Genomic DNA, 12,261 nt, shown 5'->3' on the forward strand with positions numbered 1-12,261 from the left:
CCATTGTACAGATGGGGAAACTGAGGCCCAGAGCACGAGAAACCCGGGCAAAGCCACGACGTGCCGCTCTGGTAGCCGGTTCTGGTCCTCGCCACCCGCCACCCGTGGCCCCCTGCACGGGGCCTGGGGACAGGGCGGGCCGGGTTGGGGACACAGGCAGCCTCCCCACCCCCCGCACCCCTCCGCCCTCCCTCCGGCCGGGCCCGATGTTATCGCAGCTGATTTAATTTCAAAGACGGATTGAGCCGCGGAGGGAGGGCGGGTGGCTAATCGCGGCCGCCATCTGCCCCGTTGTCATGGCGACGGGCGCTGGGCGATTCTGCGGGGGTGGGGCGGGGGGGGGGACCCAGAGAAGGGCGGGAGAGTCGGCGACAGAGACAGGGAGAGACACAGAGGAGGAGAGACTGAGCCCAGAGAGGCAGGGACAGCGAGAGACAGGGACACCAAGGGACCGGGGGGACGGCTCGAGGGTGGCCCAAGTTAGGAGAGACCCCAGGGTGCACAGACACCCCCGAGGGAGGCCCCAGCAGGGTCCCCTGGGCCACCAGTGTCCTTCTGCCGCTGGCGGGAGGTGCAGCCCCCTGCCCCATGTTGTCCCCTGTGCCGTGACTTCCTCAGGGACCCGTCCAGCCACTCGGCTCCGAGCCGTGACCCCAGCCGGCCCCGCCGGACAACTCCGGGTGCCCCGAGTCTGGCGTTGACGACAATCTCGTCACCAACGCCTGCCCAAGCGACGCCGATCTCCTCTTGCGGGTGGAAGCGGGGTGCTCGGCGCCCACTTTGTCCCCCGTCCGCCGAACGTCATCTGCCCGATGTCACCCGCCCGGTGGGCCGTCCTTACGTCCCTTTTGCAGGACAGAGCGGTTCAAGCCCTCCCGGAACGGGATCCTGGGAGGAGAAGCCCCGCGGTGACTTAGGGAACAAGCATGCAGTTGTCACCTCCGGACGCCAGGACTCGGGACGGGGCCGGGAGGTGACAGAAGGAGACGGGGTGTCGGGTCCCTGCGCTGCTGGCAGCCACCGACTGCCCGGGTCCCCTCAGCTGGGCAGCTCACGGCGGAAGGACGTCCTGGCCTGTCCCAGCCTGGCAGGGGCACCGGGCCACCTGTGTGGCCGCCATGTCCCTGTCCCCGTGCTGGCTGGGCCCGCGGGTCCCCCTTTGGGAGGCCCCACGCCCGCTCTTTATAGCCGCAAAGTCCCCCAAGGTGACCCCAGAGGCCCCCACGGGGCAGTCCAGAAATCCCATCCCTGTCACCTGTGTCCCCAGGGAGGGCCTCAGTGGTCCTCTGACCTCGGCACTCGCACCCCCCGCTCTGGCCCTCGCAAAAAAATCCAAGCTGCTTCCCTTTCCTGATGACACCAGTGACCCAAGTCCCCCCAGTGGCTGATGGGAAAACACTCGATGGCTCCAAGACCTCCAGGACGAGGTTGGAACGTCCCACCGCGCCCTCGGGGGGAAGTCCCCAAGGTCCCCGCCAAGACCCGGCACCCACAGGCTCCGCGGGGCCGGCCCCCCTCCCCTCGCTCACCCTCGGTGGGTTCATTGCGGGAGAAGACACGTCACATCCGATGGACCATTGTGGGCCGGGCGCGGTGGCTCACGCCTGTCACCCCAGCACTCTGGGAGGCCGAGGAGGGAGGATCGCTCCCTCTGGGAGGTCAGGAGTTCGAGACCAGACTGGACAATGTAGCAAGACCCCGTCTCTACTAAAAATAGAAAGAAATTAGCTGGACAACTAAAAATATATATAGAAAAAACGAGCCGGGCGTGGTGGCGCATGCCTGTAGTCCCAGCTACTCAGGAGGCTGAGGCAGGAGGATCGCTTGAGCCCAGGAGTCTGAGGCTGCTGTGAGCGAGGCTGACGCCACGGCACTCTAGCCCGGGTGACAGAGTGAGACTCTGTCTCAAAAAAAAAAAAAAAAGCAAAATTGACCATCGTCACCATTTTTGGGTGCACGGCTCAGTGGATTAAGGACGATCATGTCGTCATGCGGCTGTCCCTGTCACCCACCTCCGAGCCTCCTTGTCTTCCCAACGTGAAACTCTGTCCCCGTCCCCCGTAATGGACACTGAGTCCCCCGACTCCCCAGCGCCAGCCCCCCCTGCCACCCGCCAGCTCTCTTCCGTCTCTGTGACTTGCACAGCTCCGGGGACCTCGCAGACGTGGGATCGTGCAGGACGCTTTCGGTGTCGGGTTTGCACGGAAGGGTCAGCCACGGAGATGCCACAACCCCATGCTCGAGTGACAATTCCCAAGCACAGAGACCCGATGACAAGTGTGACGTGTTTCTGCGGCTCGTGTGTGTCACGAATCCAAAACGTGTGGGACGTAAGATGGAAATGACCCCCGTAGGCAGCCCCAGAGGGTCCTTTGGTGACGGTTCGCAGAGTCCCTTAGCTGACATTCTGGAAAATTCCAAGAGGCACATGCACATTTTTTTTTCATTTTTATTTATTTTTATTTTTTTATTTTTTTTTCTCCCCCAACCCTTTTTTTTTCATTTTTATTTTTATTTATTTTTATTTTTTTATTTTTTTCTCCCCCAACCCTTTTTTTTTCATTTTTATTTTTATTTATTTTTATTTTTTTATTTTTTTCTCCCCCAACCCTTTTTTTTTTCATTTTTATTTTTATTTTTTTATTTTTTTTTCTCCCTCCAACCCTTTTTTTTTTTTCATTTTTAGCCCAAACAGGCATGTCATAATACCCCTCGCTGGGGACAGTGGGCACCCTCTGTGCCGTGCAGACTGACCCCCAGCAGGTGGGTGGCTTGGCCCCCACCTGGCAGCCGGGGAAGCCAGTCCCGTGGGGGAGGGGCGCCCGGGGGTCTCTGCTGTCTCTCAGGGGGGCTCACCCTGTCACCAGGCGTGCCAGAACTGGAGGGGACCCTGCAGGGATGCCCCTTTGGGGGGCTTTGCACGGACCCCCCAGCCCCCAGCGAGATTCACCCCGAGTTCGGGCAGGAGGGACAGGGTTTGCAGTCACACAGATGGGAGCCCGGCCCTGGGCCAGCCGCCTCGTCCCTCTGGGCCTCAGTTTCCCTAGACGCTCAAGGTGGGGTTGCTCCCCGCTACGTGGTGCCCCTCCGGGCCGGGGGCTGGGGTGGGGACGGCCAGGACTTGCTCAGCCCCCCGCCCCCACCGGCCGGAGACTTCAGGCTTGTCCCTCCCTGTCCCGCTCTGGGGTTGGCTTTTCTGTCTCTGCAAAACCTCTCCTCTCTGCTGGCTCTGGGGACAGTCCCCGCAGTCGGTCCCCTTGTCCCAGAGCCTCTGCCGTGGCCTCGCGTCTGCCTGGAGGTGTCAGTCACTGTTCAGTTTGGGGCCGGGTCCCCAGCGGGGCGCAAGGCCAGAGCTCCGAGCAGAAGGATGCGTCAGTGCTGGGGGGTGACCAGGATGTAGCAGGAGGGACCGGGATGACCACAGGGTCATTTTGTTTTCAGAAAAGACACGATCACAGCCTCCGTCAATGTCTCTGACCGAGTTCCGGCTCACGCAAGGTTGCGTGTGACCTCAGGTGACAACGCTGAGGTGTCACAGTCCCTCCCCACCCCCAGGCCGGCCGCGTGTCCCCGGCCCGGTGGGGGTCTGGCCGGGGCAGCGCCAGGCTGGGGACCGCCCGGCCACCGACCACACTGCGCTGTCACACCCCAAAGAAGGAACCTGGCACCGCCAGCCCCTTGAGTCCCCGGGCGGCGCCGTGGTTACGCCTGCGGTCACCAAGCAGCCGGTCAGGAAACCCCTGGGGTCGCGGGGGTCTGGGGTGACAGCGAGGGGGACAGCCACCTTCTCCGGCAGACTCCCGCGCCCGCCACCGCTGGCTTCAGCCGCCCGAGCCCCGCGAGGCCACACCCCGGCCACCCGGCTGCCCCTCCCGATCAAGGCCAGCGAGAGCAGGTGGCACGCGGTGGCGTCTGGTCACCCCGTTGTCCCCTGCTTTGGGAGCCCAGGACTGAGTCTCTCTCCGCTCGCAGGGGCCTATCTCTACCTGGCACCCGAGCTGCCGGGCTCTGGGCCCCGCGCCCTGGGGTCAGGGACAGTTTCTCATCTGTCCCCAGCGTGCCCAGCGTGGGGCGTGGAGGTGAGTGGGACAAAGCCTTGTCCTGTGCGGCTAGAGGGGATCGGGCTGGTGGCCCAAGGATGCCTGCGGCCACCGGGGAGGCGGGGAAAGGCCCAGCACTGTCCCTGTCCCCTGCCCGGCTGTCCCCACGGCTGTCCCCGTGGCTGTCCCCTGCCCGGCTGTCCCCACGGCTGTCCCCGTGGCTGTCCCCTGCCCGGCTGTCCCCACGGCTGTCCCCATGGCTGTGACCCTCCAGCCGCACGGTCCCGCGACAGAGTCGCTTTGGGAAGGGAAGGTGCATCGCAAGCGGCCGATCCCACACTGGTTTCAAACTGATATTTAATTAAAAAGTTAATTATTAATTAGCTTTATCGCTGGGAAAGGCTCGTTCTGGAATCATCCACCGCGGGCGCGTCCCTGCCTCTCGCTGAACCGGCTCCGCGGTACCGGCGTGACCGGGTTTGGCCGCTGTCCCCGGGCCCGGCAGGATCGGGGCCTGCCCAGGGGTGGCGGCTGTCACCAGCCCAGGCGCTGTCCCCACGGCCTTTCGAGGACTCGACAGCTTCTTCTCCAAATACACCCCCGGCCCCCCGTCCTGTGTCCCTTCTCAGCTCTGCTCCTTCCGGCCACCCGGCGGGCCACCCTGCTGTCACCCTGCTGTCACCCTGGTGCCACCACTTCCCGCCTCTGTGCCTTCCGCCACCGCCCTGGGCAAAGCCGGCATCGCGGTTCCCCGGGACGAGGGGAAGACACGAGTTAGGGACGGGCATGGCTCGTGCAAAGGCCCTGGGGCACGAGGGACGTGGGAGCCCGGCCGGGGCTGGTGGCCAAGGGCAGGGACGATGGCGGCCGGTGTTGGGCCATCAAGACCAGACAGCGCAGGGACAGGGGGGTCTTAAGAGCCACCGGAAGTCACGGACAGATTGGCAGCAAGGTGACACCAGTAGATTTGCATCGCAAAAAGGTGGCTGTGACAATTGGTGCCCAGAGGGGACAGCGAGGGACAGCGAGGGACAGCGTGGTAGCAGGTGGCCTTCCAGGCCCGAGAGAGGCTAAAAAAAAAAACACACAGAGCTGCAAAGAGGGGTCTTACTGTACACGCTGTTCTAGAAGCATCTCCTGGAATGTCCCCGGGCAGGCCCTGCAGAGCCCGGGACATCGAGGGACCCCGTGACCCGGGGTGGCTGTGGTCGGATGGCTGAGGCCCAGGGTGGCGGGGTGGCTGGTGCGGTGACAGCCCACCCAGGCACTCACTGTGGCGGGCAGGGAACGCGGCCCGAGGGACGGGGACACGAGGACTTCCGGGTGGCAGCCAGCGGCTTGGCTGGCCGGGAAGGAGCGAGAACAGAGACGTGGGAGCAGGTGGCCTGGGACAGTCCCGGACCGGAATCTTCCTGCCCGCACGGGGCCTGCGGAGAACGGCTCGAGTGACGATTTTCAGTGTCCCCAAAAGTGACACGTGCGTGGGCCGTACCTTTCCGGACGCCCAGGAGGACATGAATTCCAGCACTTGCGCCCACACCGGGGTGGAGGGACGAGGCCCTGTCCCCAGCGTGCCAGCCTCAGGCTCTGCCGCATCAGGGCTCCTGGGCGGGGGACGAGAATGTCCCACTGATCTTGGAGGGGCCTCTCCTTGTCCCTCCGCGCCGGCCACAGGGACGCGTGGGCACTTGCAGGAACCACAGCCAGACAGCGAGGTCTCAGCCCCCCGGTGACACACCGGCCACCCCAGCGGAGCAGCTGAGGCGCTGGCCGAAGGTGGGGACAACGCAGAAGCCGTGGTTGGGGGGTGACAGGGGGGATGAACCCCATTTCCAGCTACGCACCGTAGCTTGTGCCCCTGCTCGTCTTACGCCAACGTCTAACCCGGCTGCCACCCGGCCCGGTGACAGCCACAGGGGGACCCGAGCAGCATGACGGTGGCCTGCAGTCACCTTCAGCCTCTGTACTCGGACGCTGTGACAGTCGGGGACCCCCTGCCGGGATCGGGCCGATCCCTGGAGACGCCAAACACGCTTCGCACACGTGTGAGCCACCCGGCACCCGGGGGGGAGGTGACACTCACGGCCCCGCAGAGCGGCCGGGTCGGCGCTTCTCATGGAAACTTCTGGAACACGAACGGCCGTTTCCCCAGCTCTGCTTTTGGGGACACTCGGGCTGAGACGCAGCCTCGTTCTGTGAGGGGGGACATTGGTGCCCGGAGGAACTCGGGGCTTCTTCCCGGGGGGCCCCCGACTTGGGAGCAGAGTGGCGTTTGTCCCTGTGCCAGGGGGAGCGATGTCCCCGGGAACTGTCCTGTGTCCTGTGTCCTGGGCCCGGGGCAGCCGCAGGGAGGGGAGCAGGAGCCCCCGTGGGTGACAGACCCCTGTCCCCACCGTCCCTGAAGCTGCAGCGAGGACGCAGAGCCGGGGCTGGCACCTGTCACCTCCGGCACCTGTCACCTCCCCCCCTGCAGAGCCCTTGTGCCCTGCATTGTCACCTGCTCCTCCCCCGCGGCAGGAGGAGGAGGGGGCCAAGCGAGTGACACAACCCTCTCGGCCTCTCGGGGACTCTGGACTCCCCGGGACCCCCGTCCCTGTCACCCCTTAGGGCCCGTTAGGACGGGTCCCAGGGCCGCTGCTTCATCTCGCTTGCCCGTGCCTCAGTTTCCCCGCCTGAAGCACAGAAGGGACAAGCGGAGCTCATGGGACAAGACGGACGGACGGCGGGAGGGAGAGGATGAGCCATTCCCAGGACGGGGCGTGTCTCCCCGGAGGACAGGGGACAGGGCTGCTGCCTCCCTCGGGGGGGGGGGACCCCGATGTCCCCGGGCGCTGGAGGGGCCACCGCTGTCTGCAGTGACTCTGGGCTTTCGAGCCGCGTCATGTGCCCCAAATAGACGCTCGCCCGCAGCAGCCCCTGCCCGGGTGACCTCGGGCCTGTGACCGTCCCCAGGGTCCCCTCCCTGCAGGCAGCAAAAGGACATTCGGAGAGGGCCCCTGCCCCGAAAGCTGGTGACGGCAGGTGGGACGAGACAGGGACACACCCTACCCCCCACGTCTGGGCCTGGGCCGCCCTGTCCCCTGCCCGCCCCGCAGATCTGCAGGGACTTTATCGCCACCAACCATCCAGGGCCACCCGGACCAACCCGTCCTGCCAGAAACCGGATCTGGTGGCCGAAGGCCACTCCGGGGTGGGGCGGGGAGGTGACATAACGACCCCCACCACCCCCCGACTGGCTTTTGCTGCGGGCTGAGCCCCAGGGCTGTCCCCTGCCACCTCCCGGACGGGCAGGGTTGGGTCCAGCCTGAGTCTGACACAGCAAAGCCACCGACCACCGGGGGACAGCCTCGCTCAGTGTGTCCCCGGCCACGAAGCACCAGGAAGGGCAGAGGTCATGGGTGGGTGGCTGGGTGGCGGTCACAGGACAGCCAGGGGCCACCCGGGGAAGCCCCCAAGACCGATTTTTCTTCGTTCCGCAGGGAAACGGAGGCTCAGAGAGGTTAGGTCATTTGCCTGAGGTCACACAGCCTGGAGCTGCCACCTGCCCGCAAAGCCCGTTCACCCTGGGGGGGGGGTGGTGGCTTCCAGCTTCCCCCACGACATCGGGGCTGGGGGTGGGGCTCTCTTTGTCCTCTTGTCCTATTTGTGCCTTTGAAGGTGATAAATTCTTGGGGGCAAACGGTGGTGGCGGGATCGGAGCTCTTGCAGAATTCAGTGTCACACTGACAAGCCGAGTGACAGCCAGGGGGCTCCGTCTGTCCCACAGAGACAGGGGCTGCCGGGGCACGGTCCCCCCTGCCCTCTGGCCTCAGCCCCGCCCCCCACGCCCTGTGACATGGGGAGAGAGGACAGCGACAGGTGACCCCGGCAGGGGCCTGGTTCCAGCGGCAGGAATGCCTCCCGGGTGTGTCGCCCTGGGCCCGACTCCTGACACACAGCAGTAAATAACTTTCCATTCTGTCACCTCCTGTGCTCTGGGGACAGCGGCTCTGCCCCGCCCCCCATGTCCCCATCCCCAAGTCCCGGCTGCCACGGGGGAGCCGGGACCTCAGGGGGTGGGGACAGGGGGGCAGGGGGAGGAATGCTCGGTCCTGGGCCCGGCCAGCCTCCGCCACACGGACCTCCGCTCCCGGCCTCCAGGCCTGGGGACAGGCAAGGTGCTTCGCGGGCACACGGGCGGGAAGACGTGCCCAGCGACGCCAGCGTGTCCCCCGGGTCCCCCCCCCCCGGGGAGGGTGGCTGGGGTCTCCCCAGGCTCTGGGAGCGGAGCTGCCCCCCACCTGCCACCCTCCTGGTCAGCTGGAGCGCGGAGTCATCGCCAGCGCTATCTGCATGACAAAGGGGTCACGGGGCAGGCTGGGGGCGCCGCTGAGCTCAGCCCCCTCCCCGGCCCGGGGGTCCCCAGCTGTCCCCGGCTAAGCCTCCGCCCCGCGGCCCGTAGATTTGGGGGGCGGGGGTGGCACGCGAGCTCCGGGCCGCTCAGCTGTGTTTGCTCCGGGGTTGCCACAGCGGGGCTGGGGCGAGGGACAAAGGACCGACCCCGCAGGTGGCGTGGGGGAGGGGCGGACGCGCCGGGAGCGGGCGACGGGGGAGGGGCGGCTCGGTCGCCCCCCCGGCCCCCCAGGGATCGCCACTGTCCCCTTCCCTGCAACTGGACGCACTCAGCAAAGGTCCCCAGCGGCCCGTGTCCCCTTAGGTCCCTGGAGGAGCCTCTCTCCGGCTGCTTTCTGGGGACAACGTCTAAGGAACCAGCTGCCCCTCCAAGCCCGGCGCAGTCACCTCCCTGGGCTCCCGGCCCTGTCCCTCCGAGTCCCGAGGATCCCGTTAGAACCAGAGTCACACCTCGTGCGTGCGTCCTCTGCCCCACACCCTCCATGGCTCCCACTCGCTCCCAGGAAGCGCCGAAGTCCTGCCAGTGGCCAGCTGACCTCCGACCTCCCCGTGCCACCTCTCTGCCCTGCTCCTGTCCCCTCAGCCTCTCCGGTGTCCTCACTGTTCCTCGGGCAAGCCAGGAGGCCTCAGGGCCTTTGCCCGGCCTTTTCCCTCTGCCGGGGACAGACACACTGTGCCCAGCTATCGGCGGCAAGTCCCTTGCCCGGGCCAGGATTTGGACCCGGGGCCTCCCTTCCCCGGTCTTGTGCCGCGTGGCCGTCCCCACTGCCCAGAGCCCTCTCCCCACGGTTCTTGTCACTCGGCTCAGCCCCCCCCATGTTGCCTCCTCCGAGAAGCCCTCCTTGATTGCTCCGGCTGACGACCAGGACCGGAAGTCCCCTGGCGAATACTGTCTGGCGCCCGTACACGGTGTCCCCCCCCGCCCCCGGGCTCCAGGAGGGCAGGAACCGGGTCAGCCCGCGTCACCTGCCTGGCACGGCACCTGTTTGGTGACTGCCAACGGGATGAAGAATGTGCGGCCCGAGTTCGAGGCTCAGCGCCATCTGCTTTTGCTGTGTGACCCTGACCGACGGAGTGACCTCTCTGAGCCTGTTTCCGTTTCCGCTCAAGGCACTGCTGTCCCTCTTCCGTGAGGACGCCCGGAGCTCCTGTGTGGCCTCCCCGGAGGGCTGCCTGGAGGCGGCGGTGGGGACTCCTGGAGGCCACCCTGGGACGGTCACCGCTTCACAGGGACGCCGCCAGCCAGCCGAGGGCCTGGGGGACCTGGGCCAGCCGGCTGGGGCGGGAGCCCGTGTGCCCACGCGTGCGGGTGGCCTCGGGGGACTCCAAGATGGCGTGTGTGCCGGTGGCGGGAACTGGCGTGTGACCATGCGTGACGGACGGCCAGGTCTTTGCTCTGGGACGCTGCTCTTTGGTGACTGTGTCCCCGTGTGCCACGGTGACAGTGTGGCTGTGTGTGGGGGAGACACTGGGAGCAGGGGGGCGGGGAAGGGACTCGAGTGGCCTGGCCAGTCCTTGCCGGCTGGGGTGGGGCGGAGGCCGGACTCCACCTCCAGGCAGCCCTCCGGGCAGGGAGTGCGCTGGGGCCCAGGTGACCGGGGCCGGCAGGTCAGTCTGAACCAGAAGGGACTGGTTCGTGCAGGCTGGGGGGGCGGGTGACACCCCAGGGCCGGGGCCTGCCGGTCACGCTCCGGGTCCCAGGACCAGCTCGGTGCAGGAGGCTGGAGGCTGCAGCCCCAGTTCCAGCTGTGGCCTCCCTGTCCCCGCCTTGTCCCCACCTCCTGGCTACAGCGTCCCATTCCCCGCCCACCGGGCTGTCACCTTCCCTAGAGGAGGTGCGTGGCAGGGCAGGGTCCCCAGTCCCGGTCCCCACGGCGCAGCCGGAGGGCACAACGTGTTCATGCAACCCAGCCCCAGCGCTGGCCGCCGCCGGCCTGGCAGCTGGCCCCTGTCCCCAAGTGGGGGACAGACAGACGGACGCACAGCCCCTCCACCCCGTGCCACCCGGCCTTCCCCTGAGCCTGGGGACCAAAGGGCCCGCGCCCAGGCGGCAGGGAGGGTGACAGGGTCTGCAAATTGTTGACGCCGAGGCCAGGATGGCTTCGGTTGTCAGCCGCAAACCGTGCGTGTGGGACCGTGACCGTGTCCCGGTGTCCCCGGGCAAATGTGCGTGTGATGCGTGGGTCACATCGGGGAACCGGGCCTGGTGACCGAACCTGAGAACCGCCCCCTAAGCAGCCGCGGCGACCCTGCTGGCCCCGGACCCGGGAGCCCCGGCGGTGGCTTTTGTCCATTTCCGAAGTGACAAGAGACACACACACGAAAAAGGGCTTTTTAATTAAATCAGAGGCGGGGACAACGGGCCCGGCTATTATGTTCCCGAACGCGACAATGGAAACTTATTTTGAAAGCTCTGGTATTAATTTGAGATTATTCAGATACTTAATTAAAAGCGCAGCGCGTGTTAAATATTATTTCAGCAGAGATTGTCATCAGTCCCCCCTGTAACGCGATCCGCGGGGCTTGGGGACCTTTATGCAAATGCTCTGCAGCCCTGGTCCCTTGCGGTGGCCGGCGGGTGGCAGGCGGGAGTCTCAACCAACCGGGGACCCCCCGGCCCTGAAGAGTCCTGGTGTGTGTGTGTGGCTGTCACAAGACTGGGTCCACGCAGGTGACAGCTGCCTGTGCCCCGGGTCTCTCCGTCTGTCACACGTGCCCCCTGGGCACCTGCCCGCGGAAAAAGCGTGTGTGGCACATCTGGACGCGGGGTGGGCACTGCCTGGCGTGTCAGCTCTCGGGGCCTCAGTTTCTCCATCTGTCAAATGAGGATGGGTGGTGACAGCCGGCTCACGGGGAGACTTCCACGGCGGGCATCGGGTGGGCGGGGGTGACAGACACAACGCAGTGTCCCCTGTAAACGGGACACAAGCCACAAACGGGGGCGTCTACGTCGCCGTACATTTCAAATAGCCGCGTTTTTAAAAAGACAAGGAAAAGCGAAATTAGTTTTCATTGTTTTTTTTTATTTGACCCCAATAGATGCAAAATGTCACTATTTTCAGCACGGGACCAATGTGACTGTTTCGAGTCTTTTGCTCCCAGGAAACCGGCTGTGTGTCCCCGACCCCGCACCTGGCAGCTTGGCTGTGGGGCAGGTGCTGCGGCCCCACGTGGGGACTTCGCGTGTCCCTGCGAGCCCTGGGGCTGTCCTGGGGGACCCACCTGCACCCTGGGGGGGGGGACGGGGGTCGGGGGTGGCCCAGAGGTGGGCGGGGCCAAGGCCAGGCTTTTGGGGACCCGGAACCCCTTTCCCACCGCCTCCCACAACGGCAGGGACTGGGTCCTGCGTCCCCGACGCGGTTGGTGACAAGGGTGCCCAGTGCGGAGAGCACACGGGGGACCCCACGCCTGCCCCGCTGCCGCCCTGCACCCCCCAACCTGGCGAACATCGCCCCGCCCCTCCCCCTCCCTCCCCCCACACGCACCCCTCCCCCCTCCCTCTCCCTCCTCCCCCAACATGCGCCCATCCCCGTCCCCCCAACACCACTCCCTCCTCTCTGTCCCCCCAACCTGGCAAACACGGCCCCCTCCCCTCCCCCTCCCTCCCCTGCTCCCCTGTCCTCCCCTCCCCCTCCAACACCGCCCCCCTCCTCCCCTCCCCCTCCTCCTCCCCTCCCCCAACACTGCCCCCTCCCCTTCCCCTCTACCCTCCCCCTCCTCCCCAACCTGGCAAACACCGTCCCCTTCCCTTCTCCCCTTCCCTCCCTCCTCCCTCTCCCCCTCCCCCTTCCATCCCCCCTCCCCCCCACCTGGCAAATGCCCCCCAACC

The sequence above is a fragment of the Lemur catta genome, chromosome 21 (assembly GCF_020740605.2).
Source record: "Lemur catta isolate mLemCat1 chromosome 21, mLemCat1.pri, whole genome shotgun sequence".
Lineage (NCBI taxonomy): Eukaryota > Metazoa > Chordata > Mammalia > Primates > Lemuridae > Lemur > Lemur catta.